The sequence below is a fragment of the Watersipora subatra genome, chromosome 2 (assembly GCF_963576615.1).
Source record: "Watersipora subatra chromosome 2, tzWatSuba1.1, whole genome shotgun sequence".
NCBI classification, from domain to species: Eukaryota; Metazoa; Bryozoa; class Gymnolaemata; order Cheilostomatida; family Watersiporidae; genus Watersipora; species Watersipora subatra.
In genome coordinates this window covers 68,038,689-68,054,951 of record NC_088709.1, presented here as the reverse complement: position 1 = coordinate 68,054,951, position 16,263 = coordinate 68,038,689, and positions in this window count along the sequence as shown.

The following is a 16,263-nucleotide window of genomic DNA, read 5'->3' as shown; positions in this document are numbered from 1 at the left end:
ATGATACCGTGCTCTCTATGATACAGTGCTCCCTATGATACAGTGCTCTCTATAATACAGTGCTCCCAATGATACAGTGCTCTCTATGATGCAGTGCTCCCTATAATACAGTGCTCCCTATGATACAGTGCTCTCTATGATACAGAACTCCTTATGATACAGTGCTCCCTATGATACAGTGCTCCCTATGAAACAATGCTCCCTATAATACAGTGCTCTCTATGATACAGAACTCCCTATGATACAGTGCTCCCTATGATACAGTGCTTCCTATGATACAGTGCTCCTTATGATACAGTACTCCCTATGATACAGTGCCCCTTATGATACAGTTCTTTCTATGATACAGTGCTCTATATGATACAGTACTCCCTATGATACAGTGCTCTCTATAATACAGTGCTCTCAATGATACAGTGCCCTCTATGATACAGTGCTCCTTATGATACAGTACTCCCTATGATACAGTGCTCTCTATAATACAGTGCTCCCAATGATACAGTGCTCTCTATGATACAGTGCTCCCTATAATACAGTGCGCCCTATGATACAGTGCTCCCTATAATACAGTGCTCTCTATGATACAGAACTCCCTATGATACAGTGCTCCCTATGATACAGTGCTTCCTATGATACAGTGCTCCTTATGATACAGTGCTCCCTATGATACAGTACTCCCTGTGATACAGTGCTCCCAATGATACAGTGCTCCTTATGATACAGTACTCCCTATGATACAGTGCTCTCTATAATACAGTGCTACCAATGATACAGTGCTCTCTATGATACAGTACTCCCTATGATACAGTGCTCTCTATGATACAGTGCTCCCTATGATAGAGTGCTCCTTATGATACAGTACTCCCTATGATACAGTATTCTCGATGATACAGTACTCCCTATGATACAGTGCTCTCTATGATACAGTGCTCCTTATGATACAGTACTCCCTATGATACAGTGCTCTCTATAATACAGTGCTCCCAATGATACAGTGCTCTCTATGATACAGTGCTCCTTATGATACAGTACTCCCTATGATACAGTGCTCTCTATAATACAGTGCTCCCAATGATACAGTGCTCTCTATGATACAGTGCTCCCTATAATACAGTGCGCCCTATGATACAGTGCTCCCTATAATACAGTGCTCTCTATGATACAGAACTCCCTATGATACAGTGCTCCCTATGATACAGTGCTTCCTATGATACAGTGCTCCTTATGATACAGTGCTCCCTATGATACAGTACTCCCTGTGATACAGTGCTCCCAATGATACAGTGCTCCTTATGATACAGTACTCCCTATGATACAGTGCTCTCTATAATACAGTGCTCCCAATGATACAGTGCTCTCTATGATACAGTACTCCCTATGATACAGTGCTCTCTATGATACAGTGCTCCCTATGATACAGTGCTCCTTATGATACAGTACTCCCTATGATACAGTATTCTCGATGATACAGTACTCCCTATGATACAGTGCTCTCTATGATACGGTGCTCCTTATGATACAGTACTCCCTATGATACAGTGCTCTCTATAATACAGTGCTCCCAATGATACAGCGCTCTCTATGATACAGTGCTCCCTATAATACAGTGCGCCCTATGATACAGTGCTCCCTATAATACAGTGCTCTCTATGATACAGAACTCCCTATGATACAGTGCTCCCTATGATACAGTGCTTCTTATGATACAGTGCTCCTTATGATACAGTGCTCCCTATGATACAGTACTCCCTATGATACAGTGCTCTCTATAATATAGTGTTCCCTATGATACAGTGCTCTCTATGATACAGTGCTCCTTATGATACAGTACTCCCTATGATACAGTATTCTCTATGATACAGTACTCCCTATGATACAGTGCTCTCTATGATACAGTGCTCCTTATGATACAGTACTCCCTATGATACTGTGCTCTCTATGATACAGTTCTTCTTATGATACAGTGCTCTCTATAATACAGTACTCCCTATGATACAGTGCTCTCTATAATACAGTACTCCCTATGATACAGTGCTCTCTATAATACAGTGCTCCCTATGATACAGTGCTCTCTATGATACAGTGCTCTCTATGATACAGTACTCCCTATGATACAGTATTCTCTATGATACAGTACTCCCTATGATACAGTGCTCTCTATGATACAGTGCTCCTTATGATACAGTACTCCCTATGATACAGTGCTCTCTATAATACAGTGCTCCCAATGATACAGCGCTCTCTATGATACAGTGCTCCCTATAATACAGTGCGCCCTATGATACAGTGCTCCATATAATACAGTGCTCTCTATGATACAGAACTCCCTATGATACAGTGTTCCCTATGATACAGTGCTTCTTATGATACAGTGCTCCTTATGATACAGTGCTCCCTATGATACAGTACTCCCTATGATACAGTGCGCCTAATGATACAGTGCTCTCTATGATACAGTTCTTCTTATGATACAGTGCTCTCTATAATACAGTACTCCCTATGATACAGTGCTCCCTATAATACAGTGCGCCCCGTGATACAGAACTCCCTATGATACAGTGCTCCCTATGATACAGTGCTTCTTATGATACAGTGCTCCTTATGATACAGTGCTCCCTATAATACAGTGCGCCCTATGATACAGTGCTCCCTATAATACAGTGCTCTCTATGATACAGAACTCCCTATGATACAGTGCTCCCTATGATAAAGTGCTTCCTATGATACAGTGCTCCCTATGATACAGTGCTCCTTATGATACAGTGCTCCATATGATACAGTGCGCCCTATGACACAGTTCTTCTTATGATACAGTATTCTCTATGATACAGTGCTCTCTATGATACAGTGCTCCCTATGATACAGTGCTCCCTATGATACAGTGCTCCCTATGATACAGTGCTCTCTATGATACAGTACTCCCTATGATACAGTGCTTCCTATGATACAGTGTTCCCTATGATACAGTGCTCCTTATGATACAGTGCTCCCTATAATACAGTGCTCCCTATGATACAGTACTCCCTATGATACAGTGCTCTCTATAATACAGTGCTCCCAATGATACAGTGCTCCTTATGATACAGTACTCCCTATGATACAGTGCTCCCTATGATACAGTGCTCTCTATGATGCAGTACTCCCTATGATACAGTACTCCCTATGATACAGTACTCCCTATGATACAGTACTACTTATGATACGTTACTCCTTATGATACAGTGCTCCCTATGATACAGTGCTCCTTATGATACAGTACTCCCTATGATACCGTGCTCTCTATGATACAGTGCTCCCTATGATACAGTGCTCTCTATAATACAGTGCTCCCAATGATACAGTGCTCTCTATGATGCAGTGCTCCCTATAATACAGTGCTCCCTATGATACAGTGCTCTCTATGATACAGAACTCCTTATGATACAGTGCTCCCTATGATACAGTGCTCCCTATGATACAATGCTCCCTATAATACAGTGCTCTCTATGATACAGAACTCCCTATGATACAGTGCTCCCTATGATACAGTGCTTCCTATGATACAGTGCTCCTTATGATACAGTACTCCCTATGATACAGTGCCCCTTATGATACAGTTCTTTCTATGATACAGTGCTCTATATGATACAGTACTCCCTATGATACAGTGCTCTCTATAATACAGTGCTCCCAATGATACAGTGCTCTCTATGATACAGTGCTCCTTATGATACAGTACTCCCTATGATACAGTGCTCTCTATAATACAGTGCTCCCAATGATACAGTGCTCTCTATGATACAGTGCTCCCTATAATACAGTGCGCCCTATGATACAGTGCTCCCTATAATACAGTGCTCTCTATGATACAGAACTCCCTATGATACAGTGCTCCCTATGATACAGTGCTTCCTATGATACAGTGCTCCTTATGATACAGTGCTCCCTATGATACAGTACTCCCTGTGATACAGTGCTCCCAATGATACAGTGCTCCTTATGATACAGTACTCCCTATGATACAGTGCTCTCTATGATACAGTACTCCCTATGATACAGTGCTCTCTATGATACAGTGCTCCCTATGATACAGTGCTCCTTATGATACAGTACTCCCTATGATACAGTATTCTCGATGATACAGTACTCCCTATGATACAGTGCTCTCTATGATACAGTGCTCCTTATGATACAGTACTCCCTATGATACAGTGCTCTCTATAATACAGTGCTCCCAATGATACAGCGCTCTCTATGATACAGTGCTCCCTATAATACAGTGCGCCCTATGATACAGTGCTCCCTATAATACAGTGCTCTCTATGATACAGAACTCCCTATGATACAGTGCTCCCTATGATACAGTGCTTCTTATGATACAGTGCTCCTTATGATACAGTGCTTCCTATGATACAGTACTCCCTATGATACAGTGCTCTCTATAATATAGTGTTCCCTATGATACAGTGCTCTCTTTGATACAGTGCTCCTTATGATACAGTACTCCCTATGATACAGTGCTCTCTATGATACAGTGCTCCTTATGATACAGTACTCCCTATGATACTATGCTCTCTATGATACAGTTCTTCTTATGATACAGTGCTCTCTATAATACAGTACTCCCTATGATACAGTGCTCTCTATAATACAGTACTTCCTATGATACAGTGCTCTCTATAATACAGTGCTCCCTATGATACAGTGCTCTCTATGATACAGTGCTCCTTATGATACAGTACTCCCTATGATACAGTATTCTCTATGATACAGTACTCCCTATGATACAGTGCTCTCTATGATACAGTGCTCCTTATGATACAGTACTCCCTATGATACAGTGCTCTCTATAATACAGTGCTCCCAATGATACAGCGCTCTCTATGATACAGTGCTCCCTATAATACAGTGCGCCCTATGATACAGTGCTCCATATAATACAGTGCTCTCTATGATACAGAACTCCCTATGATACAGTGTTCACTATGATACAGTGCTTCTTATGATACAGTGCTCCTTATGATACAGTGCTCCCTATGATACAGTACTCCCTATGATACAGTGCGCCTAATGATACAGTGCTCTCTATGATACAGTTCTTCTTATGATACAGTGCTCTCTATAATACAGTACTCCCTATGATACAGTGCTCCCTATAATACAGTGCGCCCCGTGATACAGAACTCCCTATGATACAGTGCTCCCTATGATACAGTGCTTCTTATGATACAGTGCTCCTTATGATACAGTGCTCCCTATAATACAGTGCGCCCTATGATACAGTGCTCCATATAATACAGTGCTCTCTATGATACAGAACTCCCTATGATACAGTGCTCCCTATGATACAGTGCTTCTTATGATACAGTGCTCCTTATGATACAGTGCTCCCTATGATATAGTACTCCCTATGATACAGTGCGCCCAATGATACAGTGCTCTCTATGATACAGTCCTTCTTATGATACAGTGTTCTCTATAATACAGTACTCCCTATGATACAGTGCTCTCCATAATACAGTGCTCCCAATGATACAGTGCGCCCTATGATACAGTGCTCCCTATAATACAGTGCTTCCTATGATACAGAACTCCCTATGATACAGTACTCCCTATGATACAGTGCTCCTTATGATACAGTGCTCCTTATGATACATTACTCCCTATGATACAGTGCTTCCTATGATACAGTGCTCTCTATAATACAGTACTCCTTATGATACAGTGCTCCCAATGATACAGTGCTCTCTATAATATAGTGCTCCCAATGATACAGTGCTCTCTAGTATACAGTGCTCCCTATGATACAGTACTCCATATGATACAGTGCTCCCTGTGATACAGTACTCCCTATGATACAGTGCTCCCTATGATACAGTACTCCCTATGATACAGTGCTCCTTATGATACAGTGCTCCATATGATACAGTGCTCCTTATGATACAGTGTGCCCAATGATACAGTACTCCTTATGATACAGTGCTCCTTATGATACAGTACTTTCTATGATACAGTATTCTCTATGATACAGTACTCCCTATGATACAGTGCTCTCTATGATACAGTGCTCCCTATGATACAGTGCTCTCTATGATACAGTGCTCCCTATGATACAGTGCTCCCTATAATACAGTGCGCCCTATGATACAGTGCTCTCTATAATACAGTGCTCCCTATGATACAGTGCTCTCTATGATGCAGTGCTCCCTATGATACAGTGCTCCTTATGATACAGTACTCCCTATGATACAGTATTCTCTATGATACAGTACTCCCTATGATACAGTGCTCTCTATGATACAGTGCTCCTTATGATACAGTACTCCCTATGCTACAGTGCTCTCTATAATACAGTGCTCCCAATGATACAGCGCTCTCTATGATACAGAACTCCCTATGATACAGTGCTCCCTATGATACAGTGCTTCTCATGATACAGTGCTCCTTATGATACAGTGCTCCCCATGATACAGTACTCCCTATGATACAGTGCGCCTAATGATACAGTGCTCTCTATGATACAGTTCTTCTTATGATACAGTGCTCTCTATAATACAGTACTCCCTATGATACAGTGCTCCCTATAATACAGTGCGCCCTATGATACAGAACTCCCTATGATACAGTGCTCCCTATGATACAGTGCTTCTTATGATACAGTTCTCCTTATGATACAGTGCTCCCTATAATACAGTGCGCCCTATGATACAGTGCTCCCTATAATACAGTGCTCTCTATGATACAGAACACCCTATGATACAGTGCTCCCTATGATACAGTGCTTCTTATGATACAGTGCTCCTTATGATACAGTGCTCCCTATGATACAGTACTCCCTATGATACAGTGCGCCCAATGATACAGTGCTCTCTATGATACAGTTTTTCTTATGATACAGTGTTCTCTATAATACAGTACTCCCTATGATACAGTGCTCTCCATATTACAGTGCTCCCAATGATACAGTGCGCCCTATGATACAGTGCTCCCTATAATACAGTGCTTCCTATGATACAGAACTCCCTATGATACAGTACTCCCTATGATACAGTGCTCCTTATGATACAGTGCTCCTTATGATACATTACTCCCTATGATACAGTGCTTCCTATGATACAGTGCTCTCTATAATACAGTACTCCTTATGATACAGTGCTCCCAATGATACAGTGCTCTCTATAATATAGTGCTCCCAATGATACAGTGCTCTCTAGGATACAGTGCTCCCTATGATACAGTACTCCATATGATACAGCGCTCCCTGTGATACAGTACTTCCTATGATACAGTGCTCCCTATGATACAGTACTCCCTATGATACAGTGCTCCCTATGATACAGTACTCCCTATGATACAGTGCTCCCTATAATACAGTGCTCCCTATAATACAGTGCTCCCTATGATGTAGTGCTCACTATGATACAGTGCTCCCAATGATACAGTGCTCTCTAGGATACAGTGCTCACTATGATACAGTACTCCCTATGATACAGTACTCCCTATGATACAGTGCTCCCTATGATACAGTACTCCCTATGATACAGTGCTCTCTATGATACAGTGCTCCTTATGACACAGTACTCCCTATGATACAGTGATCTCTATAATACAGTGCTCCCAATGATACAGCGCTCTCTATGATACAGTGCTCCCTATAATACAGTGCGCCCTATGATACAGTGCTCCCTATAATTCAGTGCTCTCTATGATACAGAACTCCCTATGATACAGTGCTCCCTATGATACAGTACTCCCTATGATACAGTGCTCCTTATGATACAGTGCTCCATATGATACAGTGCTCCTTATGATACAGTGCGCCCAATGATACAGTACTCCTTATGATACAGTACTCCTTATGATACAGTACTCCCTATGATACAGTGCTCTCTATGATACAGTTCTTCTTATGATACAGTACTCCCTATGATTCAGTGCTCTCAATGATACAGAACTCCCTATGATACAGTACTCCCTATGATACAGTGCTCCTTATGATACAGTACTCCCTTTGATACAGTGATCTCTATAATACAGTGCTCCCAATGATACAGCGCTCTCTATGATACAGTGCTCCCTATAATACAGTGCGCCCTATGATACAGTGCTCCCTATAATGCAGTGCTCTCTATGATACAGAACTCCCTATGATACAGTGCTCCCTATGATACAGTACTCCCTATGATACAGTGCTCCTTATGATACAGTGCTCCATATGATACAGTGCTCCTTATGATACAGTGCGCCCAATGATACAGTACTCCTTATGATACAGTGCTCCTTATGATACAGTACTCCCTATGATACAGTGCTCTCTATGATACAGTTCTTCTTATGATACAGTACTCCCTATGATTCAGTGCTCTCAATGATACAGTACTCCCTATGATACGGTGCGCCTAATGATACAGTTCTTCTTATGATACAGTATTCTCTATGATACAGTGCTCCTTATGATACAGTACTCCCTGTGATACAAAGCTCCCTATGATACAGTGCTCCCTATAATACAGTGCTCTCTATGATACAGAACTCCCTATGATACAGTGCTCCCTATGATACAGTACTCCCTATGATACAGTGCTCCTTATGATACAGTGCTCCATATGATACAGTGCTCTCCATGATACAGTGCTCCCAATGATACAGTGCTCTCTATAATACAGTGCTCCCAATGATACAGTGCTCTCTAGGATACAGTACTCCCTATGATACAGTGCTCTCTATGATACAGTGCGCCCAATGATACAGTGCGCCCAAAAATACAGTACTCCCTGTGATACAGTGCTCTCTATGATACAGTACTCCCTATGATACAGTGCTACCTATGATATAGTGCTTCCTATGATAGAGCGCTCCTTATGATATAGTGCGCCCTATGATATAGTGCTCACTATGACACAGTGCTCTCTATGATACACTGCTCCTTATGATTCACTGCTTTTTACGATACGGTGCTTTCAATGGTATCAACACTACAATAATCATAAATAGTTTAATAAAAACAGTATATTCATTGCAATTCATTGAATTTGCAAATTATTACTTGCAGTACAAGTAGATGTTTTGTCAGCTCCAGCACTTAACCCATCCTCCAATTCATCACCTTCAGAACATATATTTTTTGAACCCGTCCATTTCTTCAGCTCATTGATTTCTTTATTTTTGGCATTCCTAAAAAAGTAGTTGCATTCAAGGCGTTATAAGTGTGTTCAAAAGTAGCACTCTTTTTCTGTTTCTGCTGCGGTTATTATGCGTATCCTTTATTTTTCAATACATTTCATATCACTACTTGTTCTTTTCTGTAGACAGCTATGCTTTCAGTAATACCAGTTTTATTAATTTGACCCAATGTATGAACAACAGATCAACTTAAAACATGTTTAATTGTTGCTAATGATAATTTAACATTAGCAATGTTTCTACATAATAGTGACATAATTTCAAATAGCAGGTAATTTATACAAATTCAAAATGACTTGAAAATATTTCAATAAAAGTTTTTTTGAGCCTCATTAAAATGGTATATTTATAAGTTCTTGCAATTAATCAAAAATTGAATAAACTATGAAATGCAAAATAAAACTCTGCTGTTGGGTAAAAACTAGTGTTTTTATAGTGTGTTTTTATAATTTTTATAGTGCAGAATAAAATTTGTAGCAATTTAGTAAACACTAGTCTCTCAGAATCAGAAATAGCTGCACATAGAAGTCATCAACCGATTGAAATTAATAAATATACCACCTAGAGCTTTTGTAGTATCACGTAAAAACTCTGTTAAAATTTTATTTCAAATATCCATCCTGATGAAACTTATGATTGAGAGAGTAATGAATGAAGAGTAAAAAGAAAAAATGAATACAGAAAAAAAACGAAATAAGAGATAAATGGGGAAAAAGAAATGAGAAGGAAAGAGAGAGTGTAAGGGAGATAAGAGTGAGAGAGCTGGACAATAAGAGAGAAAAGTGAGAAAGAAAAATAAAATGAAAAGAGAGACAAAGATAGAGAAAGATTGCGAGAAAATGAAAGAGAGTAAGAGAAAAGAAAAAAAAGGGAGAAAAAAAAGTGAGAGAAAGAGAGAGACGGAGAGATTGCAAGATAAAGAGAGGGAGAGGGAGAGGGAGAAGGAGCGGGAGAGGGAGAAGGAAAGGGAAAGTGAGAGTGAGAGGGAAATATAGAGAGAGAGAAAGAGAGAGGGAAAGAGAGGGAGAGAGGGAGAGAGAGAGAGGGAGAGAGACGAAGAGAGAGGGAAAGAGAGAGAGAGAGGGAGAAAAAGATAGAGAGAGAGAAAAAGAGAGAGAGAGAAAAAGAGAAAGAGAGAGAAAGAGAGAGAAAGAGAGAGAGAGAGAGAGAGAGAGAGAGAAAGAGAGAGAGAGAGAAAGAGAGAGAGAGAAAGAGAGAAAGAGGGAGAGAAAGAGAGAGAGAGAGAGAGAAAGAGAGAAAGAGGGAGAGGGAGAGGGAGAAATAGGAAAAGAGAGGGAAAGAGAGGGAGAGCGAGAGAGAGAGATAAAGAGAGAGAGAGAGAGAGAGGGAGAGAGAGGGAGAGAGAGAGGGAAAGATAGGGATAAAGAGGGAGAAAGAGATAGAAAGAGAAAGAGATAGAGAGAAAAAAAGAGAGAGAGAAAAAGAGAGAGAGAGAGAGAGAGAAAAAGAGAGAGAGAGAAAGAGAGAGAATAAAAAGGGAGAGAGGGAGAGAGAGAGAAAAAGCGAGAGGGAGAGAGAGAAAAACAGAATTTAGTAAGAGGAAAAAGAGCAAAAAAAGTAAGAGGAAAAAGCGAAAAACAAGTAAAAATTAGGTGGCTAAAGAGAACAAGACAAAAATATAGGAATTAAAAATGAGGTGACGTTTTATTACACATACATGTATATCAAATCATCTATCTAGAAAGCAATTTTAAAAGCACTAAAAACATGCTACATATTGCTTTTTCACTCATTCATTCTTACAGACCTTTTCTTCACCTTGACTAAGACACAAGCCAGTACAACAATTAGGATAATCAGGGCAAAACCACCCACTCCAGCACCTATGGCTATCTGGTTCTCCATGACACTGAACATTTTTTTGATTGGTTTTTTGCTACTGGTTTCTACAATAAGAAAAAAGATAGTTTAAAAACATTATAAAATACATTTATAGACAAAACAACTCCACATCTCATATGATCCCTGATACTATCAAGCCAGCGCTTAGTTAGTAAAAATCTTAAAATTGTTGTCGTAAAATACAGGAAAAAGGTTTTGCTGAGGAAAAGCCTATTTATAAAAAACTTATCATTAATGAGCATACCATAAAAAATGGTATAGAATATGATAATAATTATAAATTAATATATACAGTTTTAGCTAGTTTAACAAAATAACGTTACAACTGAATTTATACTGAAAAAGTGGATCACATAAAAAGACTGCAAAATATTTATGTTGTTTCAAACTATTCAGTTTTGCATGTTTATCCATCTAAACACAATGAGTTACCATAATAACTAAGGAGTTTCTGTTGTAGAGCGTTAAATGAATGTGTGCATTGAGCGTTTTATTTATAAACTTGTACCATTGAGAATATGATGTTTATGCAATAAGTGTTTAAAGATGTAGTTGCGTCAAAAATGAAATTAGGACCCATAAAAGGCTAAAACATCAGCTACAATTTGATGCCATTTTTGTCTTTGTAGACCAACCCTGTCCAGAGATATATGCGTTTGAATGAGGCCCTCTTTTAAAAAGCTCACATTCCAGCGGGTGGCTATTTCGTGACGTCACAAGCTTGTTATCTGAAACGAAACCACAAGCGATAAATATGAGGTCGATTCGTTAGCCAATCATGCGTGCGAAATTTTTATATAGGCCGTAATAAATGTTATCACTCGTAAAACGCGTTGTCTGTGATCTCGAAGATTCTCCTAATTAGATCTCATTACTTGTTACTGATTCAACGCGTTTCAACAATTACTAAGTTATACATAGTTTTAAAATGGCTTCAAGTTCGAGCGACCGCTACTCAGAGTTATCTGAGCAACTTTTAGTAAAAGATTAGAGTAGACAGCCTATGGCCAAAGCTGACAGGCGTCAGCAGCGTTTTGCTGCAGAAGAAGACAGAATGGAGGTAAATTAACTTAGAGTCTTCTATACTTTAGTAAATGTAATATTTTTTATAGTCATAAATACATATACTAATTAATAAAATGATAATTCTTTGCTATCTCCAATCATCGTTTCATAGCTTATCTGCCGTTTTACCTAGCTGTAATATTTTTTTCGAATTTTCTTTGGTAAATTAGAGTCATGATTACAAATTATTTTCACTCGTAGGAAGTGGGTAAAATCGATTGATCATTGCAAATCTTTAATTTCCAGAACCAAAGCTTCGAATCGTTGGCTTGGCGTACTTGTGCCTTTATTAAATGTTTATTCGTTTTTAAAATTACACTCGCAATCTATTTAACTCCCAATTTGGAAGCTGTCAATAGATACGCTTTAGAATGACATATTTATTGCATTTTTTTTACTGATTACAGAATGTTTATGTCGTCCCACCAGCCGAAGAAGCTTTGTCAGTGTGGAAACTGCCATAAAGTGGAAAGAGAGACTTGAATGCGTGCTGCATAAGCCATGATGTTTTGTTTGAGTTTGTTGCAGTAGATGAATTTGTCTTATTGTATCAGCTAATACTATCTGAGTGGCCACGACTTGATGAATATTTTTAATAAAAGTTTTATGCCGAGATGAAAATATTTTTGCTTGTAAAAATTATATAATAAAATAATATTGTTGAAGATAATGCAAAACATGATTTGCAGAATATTGTAGTGAATCGGATATGGTATATGGGTGTCCGCAGAACTGGAGAATGTGAGTTCAAATCCAGTTTGCAGCAGACTTCTCATTCTTAAAACTCTATCCCTGTCTATATTCTTTTCAAAGAGGTGGCTTGCTTATTTCACTTATCTAGTATTCGGAAAGAATACTACTAGCAAGAAACGAGTACGTAAGTAATAGGCGACATAATGTGGGCGGGGCTTATGGGAGGCTGTATATCGTTTGTATGGGTAGATGCAGAACTGTGCTGATACAAAGACCGCGTTCTACAAAAGTGACTTGACAGAATTACCGTAGACCGGTAGAATTGGTAGTCGGTACCCAAATGTTTACACAACATTTGGAGAAAGTGAGTAGAACAAATTTTCAATTTTCGTGATTTGAGGCCTTTGAAACATTCATAATAATGCATCTGTAGCAGGATTTAAAATTTTATTCTAGCCAACATGAGCAAATACAAAATAAGATATATGCCAATAGAGCCGCGTAAGACTAGACTTTTATCGCAAATAGCCGATGTGAATACGAGAGATAGAGACAGGTTGCCAAACGCGTGACATCATTTTTGGCGAGGCTGGGCACGTTTTTGTGGCCTGAGCGTTTTTACTGCGATCAGATTTTTTCGGTTTTAATCTTCAAATATCTTGGCAATGCGATCGCGTAACACAACAAACAACATATCAACTGATAGAGAAAAAAAAATGCTTTCTTTTAAGATCAACTTAAATTTTGACGCAACTACATCTTTAAAGGTTGACTTGCAACAAAACTCACATTACAGTTATTTAATATGAAAATATTTGCCATGTCTTACTCTGTTGTGTTGTAGGTGCAAAATATGTGGAAATGTGATTACAAGCTCTTGAAAGCTCAAAAACGAAAAGTCGCTGTAAATTGGAATCGCTTGATTTCGATGATGTAACCACGAAATTTGGTTATCGTCTTGTCATGTATGTTCTCACGTGAATTGAAAGGCCAATACAAAGCTCTATATAGAACTTATCGTAGTACTAGTTTATGACAAACACTTCGGGTTTCACCGAAGACCCCATATCAAATATAGACGCTCGCTACTTTACAGTTTTGTTTCGGCATTATTCAATTGTCAAGTCGTAATCTGATCATGTGACCCAATGCTTCACAAATAATTTTGGCAGCACTTTTCGATTATCACAAGTGACCAACAGGCTCGTCATGATTATCCGACAATGATATGTACTCCTTCGAGCTAAGGTTAAAAAGTTTAACAATTTTTTACGGTAAGTTATAAATTACCAGTGCTAAAAGTGACAGCATTCCGACGATGATAAAACAGATGCGTAAGAACAATAGGCATAGTTTTATTGAATGCTTGAAGTATATTTGTGAAAATATTTTGACGAATAAGGTTGCAAGAAAGTGTAAACAGAAACCATCTCTCACAACTACTGTACATCACATTTGAGCCGTTTTGGAAAGGGAACCCCAACTACGGCGGTCTCGTGTGGCTGCGATTTTCTGTTCGTTTTTGAGCTTTTAAGAGCTTGTAATCACCTTTCCACATATTTTGCACCTACAACACAACAGAGTAAGACATGGTGAATCTTTTTATATCAAATAACTGTAATTTGATTTTTGTTGCAAATCAACCTTTAAAGAAATTAAATATTATATTAGCCATAATTGAGCTCAGTAGGCTATAAGAATCTAAACATATATACTTATGATAACCTATTAAAATCAGCTATTAGGTTATAACCTAAAGATGAAAATTTTATACTTTATGATATGATCATTTAAACATGTGTACTTACAATAACCTACAAAAATCAACTAATAACATATAACTTGAAGATTGTAATGATATACAGTACGATATGATCATCTATACATTTATACTTATATTAACCTATAGAAATCAACTAAACTGTAACAGTTGATATCACCTAATAACTCACATATATACTGTATACATGTATACTCCCTAAATACTCTAATAATAAACTAATAGCCTACTTATGTATACTTGTACTTATATATATTTCTATATCTTTTTGGGGCTTTCATTTCAATTATGGCCTTTTACGCATTTTACTAACCCTTAGTTGAGTTTCCAATACCACCCTCCGCATATCCTTACCTCATCAGGAAACCTTTTAAATCTTTCTCTCACTCTTAATAAATTTGCTTTAGCACTCTATTTCACTAAACTGTAAGTCTAAATCAGGAGGCCTGCTGTTATATTAAGGCCAGCTTTTATTTTACAATTTGAGATAAATCTTTTCAACACAGTTTATTGAAAATCAAATATTTAAAGTTAATTTCTTAAAAAATAATTACTCAAGCTATAATTTGCTCAAATGTTAATGTTTCAATTAGCGCAGGTAAATATCGCAGGTAAATAGATGTCGGCTTTTTAGATTGAGTGCCACAAGTTTGTGTCCCACACAAAGCAATATTTTAAGAAGCACTTTACTGCCCTCATTATTTCTTCAGTGCAACAGTGTCAAACAAGACTACTTGAGTTAGTCAGTATTCAACTCTAATGTCTCTGTTTGACAATCAGAGATTTACAAGTACATGTTTAGAAGATAGGTGAAGGAATAAAAACAAAGGCAAAAGCTATAATTTTATTGTAAGTAAAAAACATCAAATATTTTAAATAAAAAACAAAAATTGTAATTTTATCAATTAAAACCCAAATGTTGTACACTCCACTTTGTAGATATTCTTTGGCAGGGCTCCCTTCTCCATAATCTGTAGCTACCTTTCTATATTATCACCGATAGTGGAAGCACAAGCAAAAAACCTAAGTTTCTTGTACAGCTTACTCCCTAATAAATATTTTTATCTAATCTTTTGTTTTTGATAGATAAATAACCATCTAAAAATAATTTCTTTTTTCATTTCCTACCCTTGACGCATGTTTCTTCCATCTTGACTTGACCAGATGAAGTAACTCGAAAAAATTATAATATAAAAAACTCAAATCAAAGTTTTTAAAAACAGTTTTGTAAAACTAAACACAAAAATAAAATAAAGCTTATGCAATAATTTTGATTGTGTTCAAAAAAAATTACATGTTAGCTTTAGACTAATGAACTTTTGGGAAAATAATAAACTGAAAAACTGTTTTTCAATCAATTGAATTCGATAAATTTGCCTTACGCCCTCTTTTACATACTACAGGTGTGACTTTTTTTTAGTTTTGGTTCTAAAAAATTTATGAAAATGAAACCTCTCATTTAAAAAGTAAGGGAAAAGCAAACAACTATATTAATACTCAGCAGTATGAACAGTTGAAAACTGCTGTGAAAATAGAACACACAAAACATCAACTCTAAAATGTTAAACACATTCAACATGATCAGAGTCACTCCATAGTTTGAAATTACAAATTTGTTTAGAAGCCAAGGTGGAGTACATTTTTATTCCTGCTAAAATTGTACAAGCTCCTATAATACAGACAAATTGTACAATGCATTT